Raw genomic sequence first — 24,391 nt, 5'->3', positions numbered from 1 at the left:
AGCCGTGATTCCAACGTAGGCCGAGGCTGACCGCGAACAGGCAGATTGTTTGCCGGCCCGACGTGTGAAGACGAAAAAGAGGAAGGAGGAGAAGAAACTTTTCTGGAAACTTTGGGATTTTTCCTAGAAGCAATAATTTTTGCCCTGATGGGACAGTCTAGCGAATTCGAGGAATGATTACCTGCGCAATTTGCACACTTGAAAAATTCTGTTTGTGGTTTATCACCACCAAAAAGGCATTTAGATTTTTCATGATCGAATGAGCCGCAAAGCATGCATCTGGCATTCATTCTACAATTTTTAGTGCCGTGACAAAAAGCTTGACAACGACGACATTGCGTAATATTTTGAAGGAAATTGGTTGAAGATTTTCGAAAAGGTTCGAATTTGACTCGACAATGAAACATAAGACGAGCCTTTTCAAGAATTTGCAAATTATTAACTTGATCTTTTTTAAAATGGATCAAATAAAGCTCAGGAGCAAAACCAACACTACTGATATTATTCGTGTTGGTTCTTTTCCTCATTTGAATTACTTGAATCGGAGAAAAACCTAACAAAGAATTTAATTCAGTTGTGATCTCATCCGGTGTCTGATCGCCGGTGAGACCACGAAGTACAACTTTAAAAGGACGATCACTTCTTGTGTCGTAAGTAAAAAATTGATGTTTTTTATTATTCAAATAATTCAAAAATTTTTGAAAATCATTAAAAGATTCCGCCAAAATACGAGCAGTTCCCCTTCGACCGATCTGAAAAGAAATCTTCACATCCTTGACGGAAGTGACGATTTCTTTTCGAAAGGCATTGAAGTCAGGAATCGTGACCGTAATTGGTGGAACCTTTTCGTTTTTAAGAGTATAAGAAGAAGAAGGTTTCTTAGTACTCTTATCAGAATTAAATATGAATATTTCCTCATCACCGATGTTATGAAGGACATCGAATGAATTGGAAATTTCAACTTTTTTGGGCGATAGACCTGAATTAGTTTCGGCAATTCGCTTTCTACCAGCTCTTGAGCCGGCCGATGACTTCCCCATGCTGGAAAGAAAAGAGAAAATATGAATAAAAGAAAATGAAAATAATTTTAGCACTGAAAAGTGCTGATGGAAAAACAGGTAAGGAAAAAATAAATAATGTAAAAATGTTCCTGCAGGTACACAGCAACGATACGATGCTCCGGCGTACGTGTTGACGGCTCAACGGTACAGATGGAAGTGAGCTACGGGATGCTAAAACAAATCGCTTTGTGACCAAGAAAGCTGAAGTTAGAAGCTATACGTCGAACAAGGATATATTTTTTCGAAATTTTTAAGATCATCTCCACTAAAATGCAAAAAGGAGGTTAAACCATACTTTTCAATGAACCGTCAAAATTGTTTAAGCCACACCAGATAAATTTTGAAAAAAAATATTGAAACGTTGACAAAATTTGATACGTTTTCGCTACCTACTTTAGATTTTCAAAATACGAAACACAGGTTTTTTGACGAATTTTCAAAGGTAGCTGTTTTATGAACGTTTTGTCAATTTGCAGTATCTCAGATTTTCTAACACTTAAATTCAACTTTGCACTGGATTTCGGATATATGAGCGCGGAGTTTCAAACTGACACTCAAGTTCTAATTAGGGAGTTTTTTTGTCTGGGCTTTCAGGGTGTGTCGATAAAAAAAGTAATTATGCAAAATTAGAGATTTCAAGAGTTCATTGAGCGTCCCAGAAGAAATTTTTATATTTTGATGCACCCTAATAAAATTACTAGCCGTGAAACTTGCAATTGTGTCATATTGAAACCCAAGAGCAGATTAGGGTTAGGGTGGATATGAGTAGTCAATCAAGCTATGCTAAAATGAGCTCAATCTTATTCAAGTCTGTCAATCAAAATAAGATATAATTTAGATTGGAGAAGCTTCAAAAAGAGAATAATGAGGACAAAATTATAGCTTAGCTTAGCTTAGCTTGGTTGACTACTCATATCCTCCTTAAATCAGTGAACTCGAAATGCTTCATTTACAATTTTTTTTTTCAAATTAATTCTAAAAGAACTTCGTGTTTTTTAGTTAGTATCACAAACTATGGAAACCGTCTATACGTCTGCGAATCCATATTCAAGTACCCAAGGAAGGGGTTGTGTTAGTTGGTGAAAGGTAGAGATAAGAATCCATTTTGGTAAATGGTGCGAGCATGATTTTCCTACACCTTCTATGCTCCTAAACATTTCCTAAGGAAACTCCTATTTCTATGAGGCTTTTGATAAAAATCCAATGAAAATGGATCGAGTAGAATATTGAAGGCAAATCATAACCATCCAAATTTCTTTCTTGATAAACTAGCTCTTTTCCCTAACACTGATCCCTGTTGAAGCAAAGAGTTTTTAAAAAGACTTTAATTGTTGAAGACGGAAAGCAACTTATAATGAAAACGAATTATATTGTCATAATTAGACACAAATTTTTCCAAGTTGGTTTTCTATGATTATTGCCATTTTGAAAACTCTTGCATTCTTTTCTTTTTCCTTTGCCTCATATTTGAGAGTCTAATTTTTTTTTTCAAATCCATAAAGAGTTGATACACTGATTTCAAATATTTCAAGGATTTTCAACCATATTGTGTAGCATGGATCGAAACAATTTCGTAATTGTCATTTAATTCATTTCAATAAGTACAAGGATCCAACATAAAAACATACATTCTTATATTATTTTCAAAGCTAACTTTTAATCATAAGTAATGTTATTACGTTGTTAAAGTATTGAGAGGTACGAACTAAACCATCAATTTCGCAAACACACTTCCATCTAGAAAAAAAATTAAAACTAAGCGCTCAAAAATGTTAGTCTTAAAGACAATCTATTTAGGAACGCTTTTTGGAAGGAAGATTTTAAAAATGGTATTCACTTCTTTTCCTGGATCGAACCAAAAATAGTTGAAACAAACGATACTATTAATAAAATTGAAACGAAAACAATCTTAAAAGAAAAATTCATGTTAAGACTCGTAAACTCATTTAGAATTTATTTTCAATCATCAAACTGTAAGTTAGTTATGAGTGTCTTTCTGAAAGCCATCATCTAAGTTTTTGATCTGAGCTCCAAATTTTTAAGTTTTTTTTTGTATTTTTAACTTTGATCAAAACAAAAAAACATTTCAACATTTCATTGAATTTTAAACTTGATGGTTATCACGCGAACATGATCAAAGCAATAAGTTGGTGGAAACTAAAATTTTAAAACCATTTTCTATTTGCAAGGTTTAAACTTTTTAATTTTTATTAAAACTATTTTGTTGTCTTATTTCCAACATTTTTTATGAAATATCTGTGTTGCAAATGTATTTTTTGCTATTTTTGTTCATTCTTTTTTTTCAACTGTAAGCTACATTGTTCAAAAATAAAAACTAAGATGAAAAAAAAAACAATTTTTCAAAAAGCATGGAAGTTCGCTGTCTTTTTACTACTGATTTAAGACTTCCTGGACAACTAAAGCTTTTCAGTATATCAAAAATTAAAAAATCAACTTTCCTTGGTTACTCTTTTAAATGGTAAATTTATACCTGAATGTAAATATTGACTAGGAAAAAGTATTAAAACTGATGCTATAGGAAATGGTTGGAATATATTTTTCCAGTGCTAAAATAAAAAAAAATCGATAAAAATTCAACTTGCTGTTTCATTATAAAAAAATAAATTTACTGAAATTGAAATGCAAACTTTTTCCTCATTTGACTATCAATCAACTCTTTTGATCTCTAGAATAAACAGTCCAAATCATTTCAAATGTGTTAAAAAAATATAAAAAGTTGCTCTGTTAACCACTTAGAATTAAAAATTTCTTAATATTTTCTACCAACCGCCTAGTGAAATAACAAGTCCATTCTCTGTTCGTGTTCATGAAAACCTCTCTTCACTAATCTTCTTACGAGAAAATATTTAGGTAGCACATTTTTCCAGCAGCATCTTAGAAAGAAAATCATGTGCCCGAAACGTAACGCGGAAACGTATGGACTATCCCACCAACCGATAAATATCAAAGTTTTAAGATAAAAAAATACTAAGCTCCAGATAAAATAGTTTTTCCGCAAATCCTCGTACGTCTGCTAAATGTCGGAAGCCCTGGTGGTATCCATCGGAAGAGCTTTCTCTTCGGCTTCCTCATAAGATTTTAAAACATCCGGATTCAAAACTGATGGATGGAAGGCTGCTCCTTATGTGCACTGAACTTAACAGAATCATTGTATTTTTCAAATTGTATAACAAAACATTAAATTAAATAGAAACACAAATTTTGGCAGGAGGAAAATTTTTTCGCTGCCAGCCTAACCAAGGCCTACTTCCGAATCAAGAATAATGAGGACTAAATTATAAAAAAAATAAATATCTCGATGAGATGTTTGAGTTATTATTATGATTTGCTCTCTCGATCGGGAAGGTTGTATGAAATTTGAAACAGAAACTTTTTTCCCTTTTTTATCCCGATTCACACTCGTGTTTTCGTTTAACGCTATTTTCCATATTTTATTATTTATTTCAACAAGATTACCGCAATAATAGGAAGATAATGAATGCTTCGAAAAATGACAAATTTTACCAAAACATTCTTTAACCCACTGATCATGGGGACAATCGGGAAAAGTGTTTAAAAAGCCCCAAGATTGTTGAAAATCATGTAGAAGCGCAGAAAATTCCTTTTTAAGATGATCCTAGATCATTGGTCGGCAACCTGCAGCTCTTTGGATGTAAAACTGCGGCTCTTAAGCTCACTGTACTCATATGATTTATTTGACGGAAACATATATTTCCAAATCGTGCTATATTGATATTTGAGTTTGGTGACGAAAATCGATATTTTATACCACGGCTTTATGACTTACGATTTTCAAAGGTCCAGAAAAAAAATCAAATGGCCCGAATACCAAAACTCTAGATTTGATTGGAGCTGATTTTTTTTGTTCGTCGTTGATTTCGAACCAAGATAAATATGAATCAATCCATTTTTCATCAACCTTTTCATGGCTAACATTATTCTTCTACACAGTAAACGAAAATTACCGAGTTCGGTAATTTTTTACCGAAATCCTAACATGTGTAAATCGGTAAAATGTTCGATAATTTTTTCGGTAAAAAATAAACGAACATCGGTAAATCGATTCTTTATTTACCGATGTTCGTTTATTTTTTACCGAAAAAATAACCGAACAGTTTACCGATTTACACATGTTAGGATTTCGGTAAAAAAAATTACCGAACTCGGTAATTTTCGTTAACTGTGTACAACAATAGCTAATATCAAATTATCTTAAAAAACGCCAATGTGTTTAGTTTTTATTTTCATTGGAACATGAAAGCTGAGCTGGAGACAAAAGAGAATGAACTTTTTTTTTCGTATATACTGATTTATAATTTACAGTTCAGAAATTATGAAAAATGTGAAAATAAAAATTTATTGCTATTTTGGATAACAGTGATTTTTAGATAAATGCTGTTTTGTCAATAAACGATATTCTTATCAAGTTTCTAAGTCTTGAGCAACCACAACCAACGATACGCTCATTGAAAAAGCTTGAGAAATATTTTAAAAATCTTTTAGAACGAAGCAATTATTTTAAAACTATTTTAAGCCTGAACGATTAACAGCAAGAAAAATAAAAAAAAAACGGCTTCAATCCTTTTCTGTCGTCTTGTTTGAATTTAAGAAAATAATAATATTGGCTAAGAGTGAAATAAACCTACCCATTTTAAAAACATATATTAAATGTTAAAGATATATTGATTTTGCTCTTAAAAAATGCAAACCTTCAAGTCACTCATACTTAGAATTAAGAATACAGAATTTACAAGTTTGATAGTTTTTTTAAATTTAAATATCGAGACCGGTAATTAAGCTGCGCAGAATTATGGTCGTTTACAGTAAGTATCTATATCCACCCTTAAAGTTTTATTTTAATTGGTCATACGTCACAAAAAATAGCTGTGAACTTAGGAAACCGAATCCAGATATAAGAAACATTGAAAAACGAATCTTATAACTGAGTTCTCGAAACGAATTTGAAACAATGAATCACGAATTTATGAACTGTTTCATATGGTTTTTCAAATTAAAGTACCTGCTATATTTACATTTAATTTTGGCCTATTGATCAAAAATATTCAATGGAAGACCAACAAAAATGTTAAAATGAAAACATTTATAGGAACAACACATCATGATTGAGCTAATCTGGTCAATTTTACTTATGATTATTTTGCTTCATAAGCAAAATTTTCCAAAAAAGACACTGTAAAAATGAAAATTTTAATAACAGGCCAAAATTTTGAACAAAGTTTCAATATTTATTTTATGTCTCAGAATAAATAAAATTTTATTTTAAGGATCATTATTTACCAATCCAACTTTTCAAACTTTAATGTGAAATCTTTGTTTAGGAAAATGTTTTAATCCTGATTTATCATGCCAGTAAAACAATTTGATTATACTGATCAGCATTTTATTTACTTAATCTTCGCATTAAGTTTTGGAAATAGTTTTATTTTTCGATCAGTTGCCAAAAATGCCCGAAAATGTCTATTCTGCTATAAATTCTTAAAAATATTAAAATGACATAGATAAGGTTTCTGAAGCATGATTTTAGATGACCAAATTTATCGAATACATAGATTAAATCTTATTTAAAACCATATTTTGAAATATTTATTTGCTTCATTAGGATAAAGAAAATGTCAGACCTTATCACTTTCAACAGGGTGATAAATTGTTTCTTACACATGACAAACATCCTTCAACTTATCTTATTCTACTTATTTTAATTATTCATATCATTAAAAGTACTTACGTAATAAAAAAAAACAGATTTTCTATGACTTTAAGATTGTTTTTCAAATTATTGATTTGGGAAACGATATTTTGAAAATTTGTTGTTTTTGGCTCCTTCTACTCAAAAGGTTGCCGACCACTGTCCTAGATGAATAAAGCTTTCAGCTTTCGCAGGAAGTCTACACTCCGGGAAATTCTCATTATAATTTTCATAAGATACGTCTTATGAAGATCCTTTAAGAGTGTAGAATTATTTTTCGTAAGAGTCTTATGAAATCCTTTCAATTTTCATACAAAATTCTTATGATAAATAGAATAAACGACATTTTGAACAAAATTATGAACACATTTAATTCCATCCATCGTTTTTAATCGCCAAACAAAGTTGCGGGATTATTAATTTTTTTCTTCTAAATTTTAGGTTTTAATTTAAGTTTATTCTTTTTATGAACTTTTAACATATTTGTAAACTCAAATTTGTTTTTGTTTACTTTCCGGTTTACATAGACGGTGAAAAAAACCTAACGTCAAATAGTTGGATGCGGACGAACAACTTCTTTGGAACCGAGTATTTCTGCTGATAATGACTATAATGTATGTTATTCCAAACCAATTATCCGAACAATAAAATGAATGTTTTTAACATCAATAATTTTGAATCATTCTCACCAAACGTGACATATCATGTTTTTAGAAGATCCTCTTGTAAAAAGCAACAACCTCTAATTGAAGTAGGTGTTCATCTGCAGAATCCATCCGCGTCATAAGCGATTCTAATAAATTTCAATGATTTTTCTTATGGCGTTCTTATGAAGTCATAAGAGAATCTTATGTTATATATGGTAGTGCAAGTGCAACCAAATTCATTTATTTTTCTTTGTCATACTTTTTAATTTTTTTTTAATCACTACAAACTTTTGTTCCTACAGTTATAAAATCTCTTGAACCATTTTTATTTTCCTTAATTTTAAACAAATCAATACAGACGCAAAGCTATATTTTTATATAATTTTTGTTGAAACTGTTCCACATATAACTAAGATATTTCAACTAATATGAAAAGTGAATATTGTACATATTTTTCGAATTGTTATCGTTGTTTTCAACCCCGCACTATAGACGGGCTTATGTTTCATCTTTCCTAACTTAGGATATTTTTGTCTCAAAAAATCAATCCAAAATGGTGGTAGGACTTGTACCTTACTGTCTATCAGTTTTTAAAATCGAAAACACATGGATCAAGAATTTTTTAGAGTACCAAATTGATAAGCAGTGTATTTGGAAAAAAATGCAACACTTTGTTTCGTGAAAAACTTTTGAATGTATGGATGGATTTCTGTCAAGTGGTTTTTGATATAGCGTCCAAAACTGAAGTTCATTGACAATTTTTGTTGGGCAGGATCGAGAAAAATCCAGAAAAGCCCCAGTAGGAGACCCAAAAACAACTGTAAATCGACTATTCGACCAAAGTTCACATGGTAAATCGTTAAAGAAGTCCTAGAGGACCCAACAGTGAGCTATAATTCTAATCAAAGTGAAGATTATTGATTTCATGAAATGCGAGGAATGTGAGAGGTTTTTTCAAGCTCAATCCGAAAATAGGGGAAGTAATAAAAAATTGAAATTTTTCTGACTGATTTTTCTAGCTGACCTATAAATAGGCCTGACTTCATTTCAACAAGGTAGAAAAGCTGCCCACCGGTAAAATAAACAAAATACGGTGATTAAATCGTGCGTAAAATATTTGAACTGCTTGTGGGTAGATATTTCAAAAAAAAAATTGTAATGGACAGACAAACGAACTCTTTAGCGGTCACCTGGCAGGTTTCCAACCAGAAACTTTTCGTTGTCAAATCTTGCCTGTATTTCCCGGAGATAACCAAGGAGGAAAAATTTAAAATTTAATGTCTTGCGCTTCGGAAGGCTAACGATCTGAAAAAACTGCAAATTACTCAGTTTTTCATCACGATAGACACGATGAATGGCTAAAAATACAAAGAAGAATGCCTCCAAACGCGACCGTTTTTTCTGCAAAGCTCTTCAATAAGTCCCACAAAGTTTATACTCTGTTTAAGTTGGATCTGGAATCGTGCCATTACGCAAAAACGATGGCGGAGTGATAAAAAGTCAAATATGTTGTTTTCATGCTGACGGAGGACTATTGGATAAATTTGTTATAACTTCGACCAGATTCGAAATTATAAGTTATTTTGAAAGTCAAGCTTCAGGAAACAGCAAACATAATCCAAAAAAAGTCTTGATTTGAAAAAATGGTGGTGCATTATAGAGGGCGCACGTGTTGCCCAAAAATGTATGTCGAAAAATGTTTTCATTGGACGCTGTCTCAAAACCACAAAATAGAACGTCGCATAAATTTGCATATGTAAACATCACATTATCAGAAAACTTTGTTGAAAATTTCATCAATTGCCATCCATGCATTCCAAAGTTCAAAAAACAAAGTGTCGCATTTTTTTTCTAATAAACTCCTGAATTTTTCGAAAAATAGGTCCATTTGCAGTTTTCTCATGTTTTTAAGCTTCTCTGTTCTGTAGATTTGGACAACTGCTTGTCACAAAGTTTTCATTTGTAGGGATTGTTAGATTTTGAAACATTCTGCGTAGAAATTAAGTTTGTGATTGGCTATTGTTTTAAGCCTATTTTTGTGGAAACTGATATCAAAAAACGTTTTCTACTTATTTTGTTCTCCCTGATTAAGTTTGATTCATGTCACAAAATAAATCATCAAAAAACATCTGGTGCTAAAAGAGCAGCATTTGACAGAAATATCACGAAAATTGTCTTGATTCACCCCATTTTGCGGTATTAATGATTGAAAAAATAATAATACCATGTTGAGCAATTTTCATGAGCCATTTACAATAAAAATATGCCCTTTTTAATTCTCGGAATTCAATGAACCCTAACGTAATATTTTTGAAACCCATTGCTCTGAAAATAAGGCGTAATGAAGTCCATTCCTCTAAATTCTCATATTTGACAATTGACATATTGGATTGAAATTCTTTATTTTGGAATCGATCGAAAATTATCTTTTTGTTACCTATATTTAGTTAAAGTAAAAACATCTCAAAATAAACATTGGTTACTTTTAACAATGTAGATAACAGCAAAGTTCTTTTGCTCTATTTGACTATTTTTTCTAGATTCTTTGTAAGATATGCCTGTGATGAAATATGGCTGAGGAACCAAGTCACCTCACCCATCAGGTCTTCTCACTCTTCGTTATATGTACTTTTATACTTTTATAGAAATACTGAAATCACAAACTTTTTTTAAATGCCTGTTGTTACATTTTTATAGGTTTTCAAATTTTCACATAGTTTTGTGTAAATAGGGTGGGATATGTCCATTGCATTAAATCATTTTTCATTCTTGAAACAATGACATCCAGAGATGTTACTTATTGTGGTGACAAGTTATGTAGAAAAAATTATACCATTTTTTTTTTGGATTGTCAATGAAAAAAACAAACTGTTTTTGTATAAATAACAACCACCCAAACTTAAAATGGAATAGAAAAATCATACAAAAAATAAAAATACCACTCGCAAAACAAACAACGTCTACCGAAAGTAACTGTTTACAGCACCCCAATTATGGAATTATCGAAACGAAAAAAGGGGTTGGTTGGTTGGTTGTGGTTCGCCATATTGTGTGTCACGCGCTTATTTTCAATCCAATGTCCGCCCAGAGTGCAATCTCTTGGATCAAAAAAAGTTTAATAAACCATGCGAGGTATTAGGATGGTACGACGCGTAATGTTTGACGTTATTTTTCATTCTTCGGCACAACTGCAACACGAATCCTGTTCCACATTCGATCACATTTTTTGAACAATAAAATCAATCTATCAATAATTCTTTAGACCTACTTTGGGGGGTGGAGTTCTTTTGAAATGCATATGGAATAAGCTCAAAGGAGAGTTGTTCAATTTTGCCCATTTTTAACCTATGGGAGGGTTTGAAAGGATTTTCAATTCAATCGAAGTATGAATTATAAATAAACTTTTTGGTGTTATTTATGAATTCCAATTCATCAGGGGGACAGCTCACCACTTGCTTTTTCTGTACTCATACTTTTTCATTGAACTTTTCCCCGAGTTGATCAGCTTCCTGCTGAATTAGTATTCTTTGTGCGTATATCACTGCGCCGACTTATTATTCCTTCTGACATCAGCGACATACATTCGAGTTGCGCATTTATAATTCACTGACTAATTTTTTTTATAATTTTAACGGGTATACCCGCGCCAAGTCTTCTTCAAGCTAACGAGAGGCACCGTTTTTTTGTTTTTTTTTCTCTTATTTCAACTTTGGGGAAGGTACCATTCAATCGTATAGCCTTTTCTTCCGCACCTTCAAAATTGGAATCCACTCGGATTGTTGACTTTCGAATATTGAGCTTGAACAATGAATCGAAGATTTATCCGATTTTTTGTTGAAGCAGTGATGTTTTTATTTTTTTTGAGGTTTTATGTTTTAAAAACAAATAACATTCTTATTTATTAACAACATATTTTAAAATAAAAAAAAACACTCATGTTTGATAAATGTCTTATGACGAAGCTGTTGAAAACAATCAGACTTAACAAAACAGTTGCACAACATCCTGCCCAAAAGATTATAATTTCATTCAAATGTTGAAAGATTATACCTATAATCTCGCGGTTGGCTCCCTTAAACTATAAACTTCCAAATTTCCTTATGGACCCCTACGATTAACGCTCAAACTCTCAAACTTCAAACTAGTCAGAGGCCTAGAGATTATCGCATTGGTTTTCATCTCTCACACGTTCCGGCACGCGATGGTGAATGAAGTAAGGCATACTTCATAAATCACCACCCCGAATGTCTGCCTGTAAATTAAGTCGCACCTCGAGAAATTATATGTAACGGGCGCGGGGACTTTGGAGAAATTTTTTGGGCCCACTTTATGGCGCTGCCGACTTGTTGGGGTCAAATTTGTGGCATCAGATACCGGCCAAAGTATCAATTTCGTTACGAGAGTGAACTCATCAGTTTTTATTGTATTTTACGAGTGAGTCATGACGGCAGTTGCTCTGGTTATAGGTAGAAAGTTTATGAAAAGTTATTTTTACTGAAAATAATTATTAATTTTTGTTTTTGTAATTGATGGTAGGTACTTTTTGAATGAATCTTTATTCAAATAACGATTTTTTTCACCTAGTTTAGGAAGTCCTATAAAATACGACAAAGATGAATTTAAAATGTAATGAGATAGCCAAGGAATCGGGCGTCTGGTTAAGATGATGGCCTTAGATAAAGTTTATTCTTTTGAAAAATAGCATGATTTTTTCGAGCCCAACAATTGGCAGGATTGCAAATGCCCAAACTTAATTTAAAATGTAATCTGAACTTTTCGTTGTAAGCTCCACCTTATTATAATTGAATTTTTGCGAAACCATCTGGTGACTCTATTTTTGTTTTGTAAATGATAGAGAATTTAATTTAGATCGTTTTATTATAACATTTCAAGACTCTTAATTCGAAAACTTTCTTGTTTAAACAAAATATTTTTGAAAATTGAAAGGTAAATCTGTCAGTGTGTCTAGTTTCTTTTCAAGTAAACAAAATCTGTTCGGTTCGTTATAACTATTTTTTTTGCTACTCCCCCATTTTAGCCAGAAAATTTTCCAGTGAGTTAAAAATATTGGAAAGTTATTTGTTTCGCGTGAGAACTAAATATTCAAGAAAACCCATAAAAAGTGACATTCTCCAACAAAAATTTCGCGTTTTTCTATACAAAATTTTGAATCAAACCCCGGGTACCTAAATCTCATTCTGGGTATCTGCAAACAATCTGTCTTTGGGTTTGACCGAAAAAGAAACCATATTGAATACATCCCGACCAGACTTTTATGGCAAAATTATAGCAAATTTTGCTATCACGCCCTGAGAGCCAAGTTTGCTCTCATTTTGCTTGACATAAGGTGGTACACAGCAAAAATGAGAGCATAAATTTTCATACTTGGTTAGCAAAGTGATACCAAATTTTGCTAAAACTGAGACCATAACTACACCTCATTTTTCGAGAGCTTGGAAAGCAAAATGATGCTTATTCAAGGCATCAATAGAATTTCCTTTACAGCAAAATTTGGCATCAATATGCTCTCAAAACATCCGAAATATGAGGAATCGATTGGGCCTCAAAACAAGTAAAAATTGGTATCATTTTGCCAATCATGAATGCAAGTTGTTGCTCTGCTTTGTACCACCTGAAAACAAGCAAAATATAAGCGAAATTGATTTCAAGGCGTGATAGCAAAATTTGTTGTTGTTTTGCCCAATAGCTTTTTTTCTCAAAAATATTTTCTAAGGTCAATCGAAATCTAAATTTATTTCTTCTTTCGAGATCAACTATCAGTTAAAAAAAATAGATCAACTAACTGGACTCAGTGATAGATACACAACAAAAAAAAACGCCTTAATGTATACTATTCTTTATTTTAATTTATGAATTGGAATTTGGAATTTAAGCATGTAGCAAGTATGTGTACAATCTTATGTCCAGCAGAATAAGAGCAAATTTTACTCTCAAGCCGCAATAGCAAAGCAATCTATAATTTTGCCCTAAAAGTATGCTCAGGATCCGCTGAGAAAGAAAATTAGAAATTCATCGACAAAAGCATATTATTCATTAAAATGTTAAAAGCTGGGAACAAGTGAAGACGCTGGCCCCGGATCGTCAACAGTAGAGGTCTTTTACCACGGTCTCATGCGCCGGAGAATCGACGTGGGACGTTAATAATTTGAGTAAACTTTCATAGCAACATGGATTCTTCAACTTAGTACACTGCAATGAGTTGCAGGTTTCAAGGTTGGAGAATGATTCATTTTGACCACACAAAATTTCCATCGAACGGTTTCGTGTATGTTGAAAGTTGAGGAATGAATGACTTGAAGAAATTAAAATCAACCAAATAAATAAAAAAAAAATTTTGAAAGTTCAATTCAGAATATAAAAATATATTCTAAGCCAGAAAGCGATCATTTATTCGCTTTCTCGTTTTTCATTACGGGTATGCGAATAGGATCAGTGTGAATATCGCCTAAAACTAGGCAACTACCAACACCCGCCTACAAGAAGCATTGTATAACAGTAGCATATACAGACTCCTTTCGATTTTTTCAACACGCCCGTAATTTTTATATTGTCAAAATTGAATGTTGAACCCCTTTCCCCCTCCCCCCTCTCATTCGAAATTTCCAAAAAAAAACCCGAAGGGGGGATTTAAAAAAGTTTTAAATATTTTATATAAATTTCGATAAAATAATTCAAATATCCGAAAGATTACTTGATTTATAGGTTTTGTGCAATGATACAAGCTATTGTGCAATTTATTCCTATTTATTTGTTTATTACATTATTTTTTATTAAACCACGATGCTCCAACTCCGATTGACAAAAAAAGGATTTGAAATTAGTTCGGCCTAATTAATCAAAATAAATGTAAACATAATAAACATCAAATTAACTAATATTAGTTTTAAGCAGTAAAACATAGAATAAGTCTTTTTACTGCTTAAAACTAATAAAATTTAGCCAATCAAATATGTTGTCCTGGCTACAAATATTCTTAATGTATAGCTTTTGTATTTTCCGTAAAAAAAAACTCTTTGTTTACATTTTGTGTCGTACGACGTAAAGTCTAGTCCACACTAGGCAACTTGAGCTGCGATTTTTGTTATGAGACGAACTTTGTTGTCTGTTGTTGTTGTAAACCTGAGATGGCATTAGTGTCTCCCGAATAAAATGGGAGACGCTGAGACCGTCTCCTAGTGTGGACTAGGCTTAATGAAAGCTCACGCTAAATATTATGTTCATCAACTTTGATTGAGTTTAAATAAAAAATAAAAAATGAAAGTGACAAAAAAGTGTTTTGCAATGTTGCCAAACACCAATGGTTTTGCACAGATGTTGCCAAAATCAATCGGGTCTGTATCGTGAAAAATTACCAGCATTAGAATTTGTATTATGAATATCGCCTTTAGATATGCAACTACCAGAACTCGCACAAAGTGTACAGTTGAATCACCGTAGAACAGTTACATGTTTAACTGAAGGAGATATTCATAATATAATTTCCAACCCGAGGGAAAATCACAGCGAAGCAGGTTTGTGCATATTTGCGAATGTGGTTTGGTTTAACTTTAAAAGTCGTGCATTAAAAATTTCGTCCCATATAAAGAACATTCTTAATTAAAAGAACTATACTTACAACCAAATCCGGGTGAAAGTTCGTACGGTCTCCAACACAGAACGGTCCACTAATTCGTTCGAAATGTTGTAGTTTTTTTCCACCAAAGATTTTAAACATCGTACCGTCATTCGCGCTTGGCAGGTGCGTTCCGTTTCACCAAGTTTTTCTTAATTAAGGGGATTCAAGAAACATGTAGCTTATCGTATCACGGTCATATCGAAGAATGGCTATGAATGGAAGCATATATTCAATGACCGAGCTCCGGCATTTTCAAAGTAACCCGCAACTGAACTTGGAACCAGCGCTTCTCGCAGATCAATTACTTCACCCTCGGCTTTTCCAAAAGCTTGGCTCGGTTTGTCTAGACCCGTTGGACAGTTTATCGTTGGTCTAACTCACTAGTGAGGGTTGATGGTCTCCCGAACATAATCATCCCGAAAACGATGCTATCGTCGCATAGGGTACGAAAAATCAGGAATAAAGACGGGAAAATAAAGCGGAAGATCGAATTCATTTTCTCACCTACTTTTGATGTTGTTTCCCAGCTATTCCGTTTCCAGGTCGAGCTGTGCCCCAGCCGCTCCTCGATTATTTCTAGTCCCATCTTCCCGAAATGACGTCAACGACAAGTAGGTGATATTTATTAACGAAAATCTACTTCGATTCGATTATCACTCGCGTAATTCCTTTTTCTTGCGTACACGGAAACATTCACGCTGAAAAAATTCTCACAATAACAAATAACATACGGTTCACCACTCGAACTCAAATTAGATAAAAAATTTACTTGATTATATTTTATTTATAGAGTAAGTTTTAAAACGATTGTATGATAAACTAATTTTATTTAAAGTATGCGATTGAAAACATTTTAGATTTTTTTTAACCAAACAATTTTAGTATGATTTTTTTAAATGTAAAATAAAAAAAAACCAATCAAAGAGAAAATTAATCCGTGACTGTTTCATACGTTTTATACTCACACAATCTACCACATACTGAATTGTACAAGTTTTTTTAAAACTTAATCTAGATTCTTATTTAAGCAATTTAAGTGAAATTGATTTTTTTTATTTAGATATATTTGCTTGATTAATTAAACGAACCAGGGTAGTAAAACAGTGAACATAAAATTATTTTCTTCCTATCATCTGTGTTTTTCAGTATGTATAAGTTTTTATTATTTTTTTCTTTTATTCCGGGATACTAAACTTTCAGAGTATGATCAAGTCTAATAAAATTTCTAAGTGGATTATAAATTTACTTTGGTTTCTAAATTGAACAAAAATGGTTTTTAACACTGATTTTAAACAGATTAAGGATTGCAAATAAAAATTTAAGCATAGTTTCTTCTTCGTTTAAGCCATATTTTCTTTTAACTTGATTAAGCTTATGTTTCAAGAGTATGATTTTTTATTTGTTTAAGACGAAACGAGTCATTTCAAATTTGTATGTTAATTTATTGCAATGATGTCCATTTTTTTTACATCCGAAAACTCAATTCATAATTTTCTTTTTTTTTAAATAAAATTTATTGATACCTTAATGATGTCTAGTTTTGCTATCAACTAAATTGTACACTAAATTTTGCTTTCAGTTTGCTGTTTATACCTTATTTTGGTCTCAGTTAGCAATCAAACCAATATTTTTCGAGACCTTAATTATGCCTCATTTTGCTATCGAGTATAATCCAAAAGCAAATGATGCTCTCATTTTGCTGTTAACACCTCATTTTAGTATCAATTTGCTATCGATTTTGGCATCAGAGGCTGCTCGGGATGCGTTTGAAATTCGAACAAAGTTGCTATCGACAAACCCTAATGTCCTGTTCATATACCTGATTGATAGGCATGATTTCCCAAAACAAAGTAAGAAATCTAAAATTCATGTTGATATTATTTTTAAAATTTTGAGAAAACGTACAAAACCTTAAAAAATCAGTTAAATTTGGGTATATTTACAAAATTCTGTGTTCTGTGACACAGATTTTGGTGTAAAATTTTGCTCAAAATTCTGTGAAATTAAAGATTTTTTTGTGATTTCGGCAACCTTGTCCATGTTGTTGACCAATTTGAGTAAAAAATATTAAAATTCTCTGTGTGTTTCCAATTCATGCCTTTTTAAGTTGAGGTCGCCAGAAATTTTCCAGCTCGTATCCGGATCGGACAAATCCGGGATATTTTATCTTAAATCCCCTCAAAAATAGGACTTTGATTTCAAAATTGTCGACCAAAAATCCGCTCAATATTCTTTCAAAGTTGGTCAAAACTCTGAAATTGGGCTTGAGCCTGCTAAAAAGAATAAATCTAGCTCTTTACTCCTACACAGATTTCCATAAGAATGCCGGAATGAAATTCGAGTAAAGACTATTGGTTTCTCTTTTTAACAAATGAGGATTTGTAAGTCAGGATCGTGAGCACGCTCATCCCAAATTACTCATCAAAAATCAAGAAAAAAAAAGTTTTTACCTCAAAACTTATAAACTGATTATAAATCGTATTTCAGACTTCCGTAAAACCTTTCCTGATTTTTTTTCTAACTTACCCCAAATTTCATTTTGGACGCACAAATAACACAATTTGTTTTTTTTTCTGTTCGATTTTTCAATGATACCGGATCGGACCGGACTTTTCTTAAATCTTGTATTGAATATTCAGGCAAACCCGTATTAAACTAGGCCAGGAGTTTCCAAGAAAGATTTTCTTAGACCCCCAATGAATTTATGATATCCTTCTGCACGAATATTTTTTGGACGCTCTTTGGAAGCTCCGACAGCAAGACATATTATTAGCAGCCCATGATGTCAATTTGAAATTTTGTGCATAAAATAGCACTTTTCTATTTTTCAAGCAATTTGAACTTACTATTTCAGTATTATTTTAAATAAATTATAATTATATTCAAATGCGAAATTCAACAATATTCTACCATAATCATTCATTTTCCGTTCAGTTCCGAAGAAAAATCCGGAAAACATGCTAAAGGAAAATAGTTTCAGGAAGTTAGAAGAAAGAAAATGCATTTAAACAAAATTTATAATTATTATGGTCGGGTAAGGTGGGGTAAAAGCACGATCTTAGTGCTAACCTATTTTTAGAAAAAAAAAATTCAGTTGTTTTTCCAAAAAAAAACAAGAAAAGCATTCAATTCCTTAGACTTTTACCTCTCGTCTGAAAAATTACATAGATAAACGATTGACGCATTTGAGAGCAGTAGTGAAAATGCGTAACTGCTATCGAAACGAACTCCTACCCCACCTCTGCACAGTGGTTTAAAACTTGTAAAACGTGATCATGGGCTTTTGAAGGCTTACATTTAAAATAGCTTTATGGTATGTTCTACAATGTTTTATCATTTTAAAATGCACATATTTTATCGTCAATTTTTTCCTGATCAATTCACCTATAAGTGGGTTATTTTTTTTTTGTATTCATCATTTTATCAACATGTTTCAAAGACATTTTTTCAAATACTAATCTCAAAAAACGAAAAATTCGTTTAACTTTTTTCAAAGCGAGTTCCAAACCCAACTTAGTAAGAGAGAGTTGTGATAATTGTAAAACTATACAACTTCATTGAAGGTTTCAAGTCACTATTTTTAAGTGAAATGGTTTTGGGTGACTTCTTTTGCAAATTGCATGTTTTTATTGTTCAATATCTCTGAAAGTTGCAAACATACCAAAAATATATACATTAAAAGGGGCAATCTTTCAGCTTTCATGGGCAATTAGTTTCATTTGTATGCATGAGGTTTTACTACTAAAATAACTAAAATGAAAGATGGAATAAGATTACTAAGTTATCTTGATTAAATATTATTTTTTTACAAAAAATAAAGTATAGATTTCCTCCTATTATTCAAACGTGTGCAGCATGTTTTATCAATTTCTTCTTGTAGAACATTTGCTTGGACAAAACTCGAATTTAAACAGTTGTAGTTTCCAATGAAGATGGAAAAACTCAATGATTTCCTAGTATTATTTGACTTGGTTTCAAAAGGACTTTTTCCAAATTTGTACAAAAGCAACACATGTTTGCTCAAGTTCTTATTAGCAATTCAATAATCAGTTTGAATATCTACCAATTTTCCAATTTTGTTTTTCATTTTTGTTAAATGTACATTCATTATATAAGGCTACATTTTAAAATGAACGTTAATATTACTAGTATAAGGTTATCAGATTACTCGGTTTTATCCGGGTTTGCCGGATATTTAATACAAAATTTGGAATCAGTCCGGCCCGGCCCGGTCGCACGAATTTCATTTAAAAAGCCCACATTTTGCTCGAACTTATTCACTTTATTCGGCAAATCAAACAAAAAAAAAACGAATTGCATTGTGATTTTTTTTTTTTATTTAAGCCTCCAAATCTAAATGTTTTGAGCAATTCATTCACTCCATATAAATTTTTAATAGAGGATTGGCAAGTTTACGTAATATGGCACATTTTCGCAGTTTTAGATTTTACAAATCTGTTACACAGAATCTTTGACAAATTTAAAAGTTCAACTTTGCTACCGGATCTTGAGTATTCAAACGCAATATTTCCGCTATAATTTTATATTCATCAGAAATATATTCTTGTGTCCAACGTGTAATTTCTGACTTCAGATTTCTTGAACATTCAGTGAAATTTTCTTAAGTATTTCGCTACTGATGTACATTCTATTTTTTGAACCATGTTTTTGGATTTTTCTTCTCAGACTTTGAATATCGAAAAACTAAAGAGTTGTTGCTGAATATTGTCTGAGACACATGTTTGAGTAACGTTACGAGGTTTCTAATACCTACTATGTTTAAATTTGTACAAATCGGTTGAAAAACAAGAAAGATATTGCGATTTTTAGCGAGGAGTGTCACATTGACACTCAAGGTCTGATTGGGTAGTTTTTGTCTGGGCTTTCAGGGTGCGTTCATAAAAAAAGTAATGATGTAAAATTAAAGATTTCATGAATTTATTGAGGGCTAGGGGAGGAAAACTGGAATTCGCTGGATCGTTTTTGTATCTTTTTTTTACTGTTCGGCAGAAAGTCAGCAATTTACGAAAAGATTTGTCATCGTTCAAATTTCAACTTTCACAACCAACCAACCAATAATCAAACAGTTATTATTTATCAGCTTCAAAAACTTCATCGAAATTTGAGCAAATTAACACGCTTGAACCTGCCAGAAAGTGCCAGAACAAAACGAAGCCTAATTAAATAATTGTTTAATGCAAAACAAGTGCTTTTCAGCTTTCAAAACGATTTTAATGAAAATGACTCACTTTGACGTTTAAAATTTTTTTTTCCTTTTTTAATTCAGTCTTCTTGTCCCAGATTGGGGATTCAGAAGCTGTTTTTTTTTTCTTTTTGGTTGCGCCTGAATAAAGATACAAGCCGCCAAACTACCATGAGTGTCGTATTGACACTCAAGAGCGGATTAAGGTAAAAAATGTACTATACAGGTATAAGTTTTATTAACTCAAGAACGGACAGGTCAAATGGGGCTTCAAGGTATAGATTTCATGCAACCAATCAACAGGCTTGAACGCGTTTAAGGAGTAATGATTGGACACGTGACAGAAAAATCTCTACTTCTGTTCCAACTATAAAACCAGAATTAAAAGCTTCCCTTCTGGAAAATCTGATTTCAAGGCTAGGACGATGAAAAATAATGTCAAAATAAAAAAAATTGTCAAAAAAGTATTAGAAATCTGCTGATAAAAGACGTTGGCAAATTATTTAATAAAACTCTAATCTCCCTAATATGCCTAAGTTTTCCATTCCTCGTTTCATTTATTTTGCAATTTTCGTCAGAATTTGTTTTTATCTATTCTGATACCTTTTTGACAGCTTTAAGAAAGGGTTAAAATTAGTAAAGTTTTACGACCGTTTGTAAATTATGAACTGCATGTACATATGTGCTTTAGAACTGTTCTTCTTTGATTGCATAGCACAAACCATATCACCGAAACAAAAGTTAATAGACAAAATCTGACAAATGATTCCAATTAACAACGCCAAAATCTTCCAGAAATATTAATTTAAATATTGTCACCAAAAATGCTGTTCCTTCGCCTAACTAAAACAAAGTTGGTACATTTCTTCATTATAATACAAATGATTATGATAACAAATAACCGATAAAAAAAACGGATAATAAACACAAAAAATGCCTGTTACCTACCTTTAATTTATCGATGATAATTTTGATAAATGGTCTTCATCAGCTTCCAAACAACTGGGTCACTGCATTCCAAAGAGCCAATAATTTCTCCTTTTTGGTACCAATTCAGCAATTCAGCTATGTCAAATCGAATTCAATGATTTCTTCCACTCGAGTGTCGATATATGAAAATTAGAAACGAGCGATACACACAAACAAAATCACACCGAAAAAAAATCGTCCACAATAGTATCTCCAAACAACTATCGATCGAAAATTTTTTTTTTCGAAAACACACCTCCGATGAACAAAATCCACAACACACAATAATCACATTGGATCCACTACATTAAGCCACAGACTCAGACACACCAATATTGAAAGACGAAGAGAGAGAAAGAAAAAAATAATCAGAATAAAATTCCTATAAAATGTCCAAAACCCCGGCACAGTTCAAACCACGTACAAGTCAGCGGACCAACAACGTGTTTTTTTTCTTCTGCTTCATGAAAGCGCGCGAGTTTTACACCCACAACAGCAGCCGAGCAATCGACCAACAAGCAAACCAACTCACTCGCAAAACGGCGGCGACGAACCCCCACCCGGAACCTTTTGTTTTTTTTTTGTTTTGCCCAAACACGACTCGCGACTCGATTTTTTTCGGTCCGAAACCACCACTGAAACTCGACAACGTCCGTCGTTCGCGCCCGTCTCGATCGAAAGCCTCACCCAGACTGAACGTAAAAATCTTTCGTGGCTCGCGGTTTCGGATCGCGCGGAGTTGGTGGAGAATCAGCCACGCCACAGTTCCCAAACCCCAAGCCGATCCAACGAAGCTGTGGGTTCATTTGGATCTCTCGTGTGGCGCACTGTTTTAGGGAGAGTTATGAACTTTTTCTTTCTCCACCAGTAGGATTTATTTGATTCATGCACGCCACACTGTTCGACAAATTAAAAGAATTTTATAAATATCTAAAAACTTAATTTTCTAATTTTCTAATAATTAGTTTACTACTCATATCCATCTTAAATCATTGAACTCGAAATGATGTGTAGACATGATTATACACCAACAATAAAACAAATATTTCACATAACATATTTTATCAGGCTTTGCTCAACATACGCATATGGAATTCCATGATCGCTGTCGTGACTAAGCATATCAAGTATTACCTGGCCAATGGTTGCTACCTACTCCGTGAGTGATCGAGGGAGACCATCAATTTTGTGCAAGGGCCAAAAGAATGCTGTTTGGGATTAGCAGTACATTCACAATACACAAAACTCATGCTCTCCTTTTGAAAAGGATCAATAACGGCGCCGGGCACGTCCTTTTAGTCAACGGGGGGAAACATGAAAGAATGTAAGTAGGATACTTATTAGGTTCAATTAACAACCTTTTGCTTCTATAGATTGGAAAGCCTTGTATTGTAAAATTTTGAAACAAATGCAAGTCAATATCACCAACTATAGAAATTGCCTATACGTCTGCGAATCTACAGTGTCGGACAATAGAATAGCTCAATCCAAAACAGAAAGTGAAAAAAGTTTGAGAAAAAAATTTCCATTTAAGTGCATCAAACCATTTACAAATTGTGAATTCCATTCTTCGAAGAAATTAAAATCATCCGTAGTTAAAACAATTGTCCTTTATTTAAAAATGCGTTTTAAGCATACTTACTTACTAAAATAACGCGACATAAAATAGGACCGCTTTAGAATTCATGGTAAAAAAAAATTAAAAAAGGAAATTCATACCGTGATCGATTTGAAGGGTTAGTACTTGGTGGTATAACCCTTATTACGCATCACTTCTCGCACCCAGTTCGGCATCGACTCCACCAGCTTTTGGCACGTTCTCACGGGGATAGCGTACCACACCGCCTGGATTCACTCCCACAGCTGCTGCTTGTTTTATTGATTTTTCGGTGTACACCTTACGTTTAACTATTTCCCATAGGTTCTCTATGGGATTGAGATCAGGGGACTGTGCTGGCCACTCCATAACGTCTACCTTATTATCCTGGAACCACTTTTTAACCGTTTTAGCGGTATGTTTGGGGTCGTTGTTCTGCTGGAACTGCCACTTTAGGGGCATCTCCCACTCACCGTGTGGCAGCATTACTTCCCGAAGTATCTGGGCATAGAGATGCTGGTCCATAATCCGGTCGATCCAGTACAAGGGACCCACCCCGTACCAAGAAAAGCACCCCCACACCATGATGCTACCTCCTCCATGTTTGAAATTTTATTTGTATACTGGGGCATATACGCACAGCCGAGTGGGCGATTGGGCGTTCACTTTGGTCTCATCCGTCCACAGCACATTTCTCCATAGTTTCTCCTTTTCCGGACCGACCCAATCGAAGTGGTTCTTCGCATACTTCAGCCGCGCCTTCAAGTGCTTCGGCGTCAGCATCGGCACCTTCCGGGGCCTTTTTCCTCCTAGTCCCTTCTCCGCCAACCGTCACTGAACCGTCCGGGAACTCACAGATAATTTCAGCTCGTCTCTGATCTGCTTGGACGCTTTGAAAGGGTCCTTTTGCGAGGCCCGCTTGATTGCCGAATCGTCCGATCAGATCCCGTTTGCCGGTGCTGTGAAGCGCGTTGAAAACGAAAGTTTTCGACCTTCCTAAGTAGTCGGCAATCTTGCGTTGGCTTTTGACAGCCTTGTACAGATTCCGGATGATCGCTCGCTGGACCTCCGTGCAGTGCTGTGCCCGACCCATCGGTTTTTCGCTGAAAACAGAGTAGGAGGAAGGAAATCTTTATTTTTTGTTTGTTTTCATGATTTACATGATTAATTTTATGGGAAATACTTACCAGGTACACGAAACTTGACAAACAACACCGAAAACAACACATTTTCTTCAAATCTAGAGCGCTGAAAATGCCGGAACAGCCGAACCGATGAGCTGGTCTTATTTTATGACGCGACTTTTTTCACCCTCTGACAGCTTTCTGGTCGAGTAGAACAAACGGGTTGCTTTGATTGCAACAAACGTGCAGTATACAAAGTTGGCATACTACAATAAGTGCTTTCCGCTAGGTATCGCATATTATTATATTTGTATTGGCAGTTTAGTAGGGTAGGGGTATGGATCAGAATCCATTTTGGTAAATGGTGCGATTGAGACCATCGACCCATCGACCAGCACATAAGGTCACTTGGGTATCCCGAGATGG

General features: G+C 33.4%; 1 protein-coding gene across 2 annotated transcripts in view; it reads right to left on the bottom strand.

Annotated features, from left to right (window-relative positions):
- Positions 1-21,948, bottom strand: part of LOC129746593 (uncharacterized) — a 134,256-nt gene extending 112,308 nt beyond the window's left edge. Inside the window, exon 1 of one of the 2 annotated variants that reach the window (XM_055740331.1) lies at positions 21,669-21,948. The gene's annotated coding sequence lies outside the window, so the exon portion shown is untranslated. The remainder of the gene's footprint in view (positions 1-21,668) is intronic. The other variant, XM_055740330.1, reaches the window with a different exon arrangement.
- Between the last annotated feature and the right edge of the window lie 2,443 nt (positions 21,949-24,391).

This window comes from Uranotaenia lowii, chromosome 2 (assembly GCF_029784155.1).
Source record: "Uranotaenia lowii strain MFRU-FL chromosome 2, ASM2978415v1, whole genome shotgun sequence".
Taxonomy (NCBI): Eukaryota; Metazoa; Arthropoda; class Insecta; order Diptera; family Culicidae; genus Uranotaenia; species Uranotaenia lowii.
This window is presented reverse-complemented; position numbering and strand designations above follow the sequence as displayed.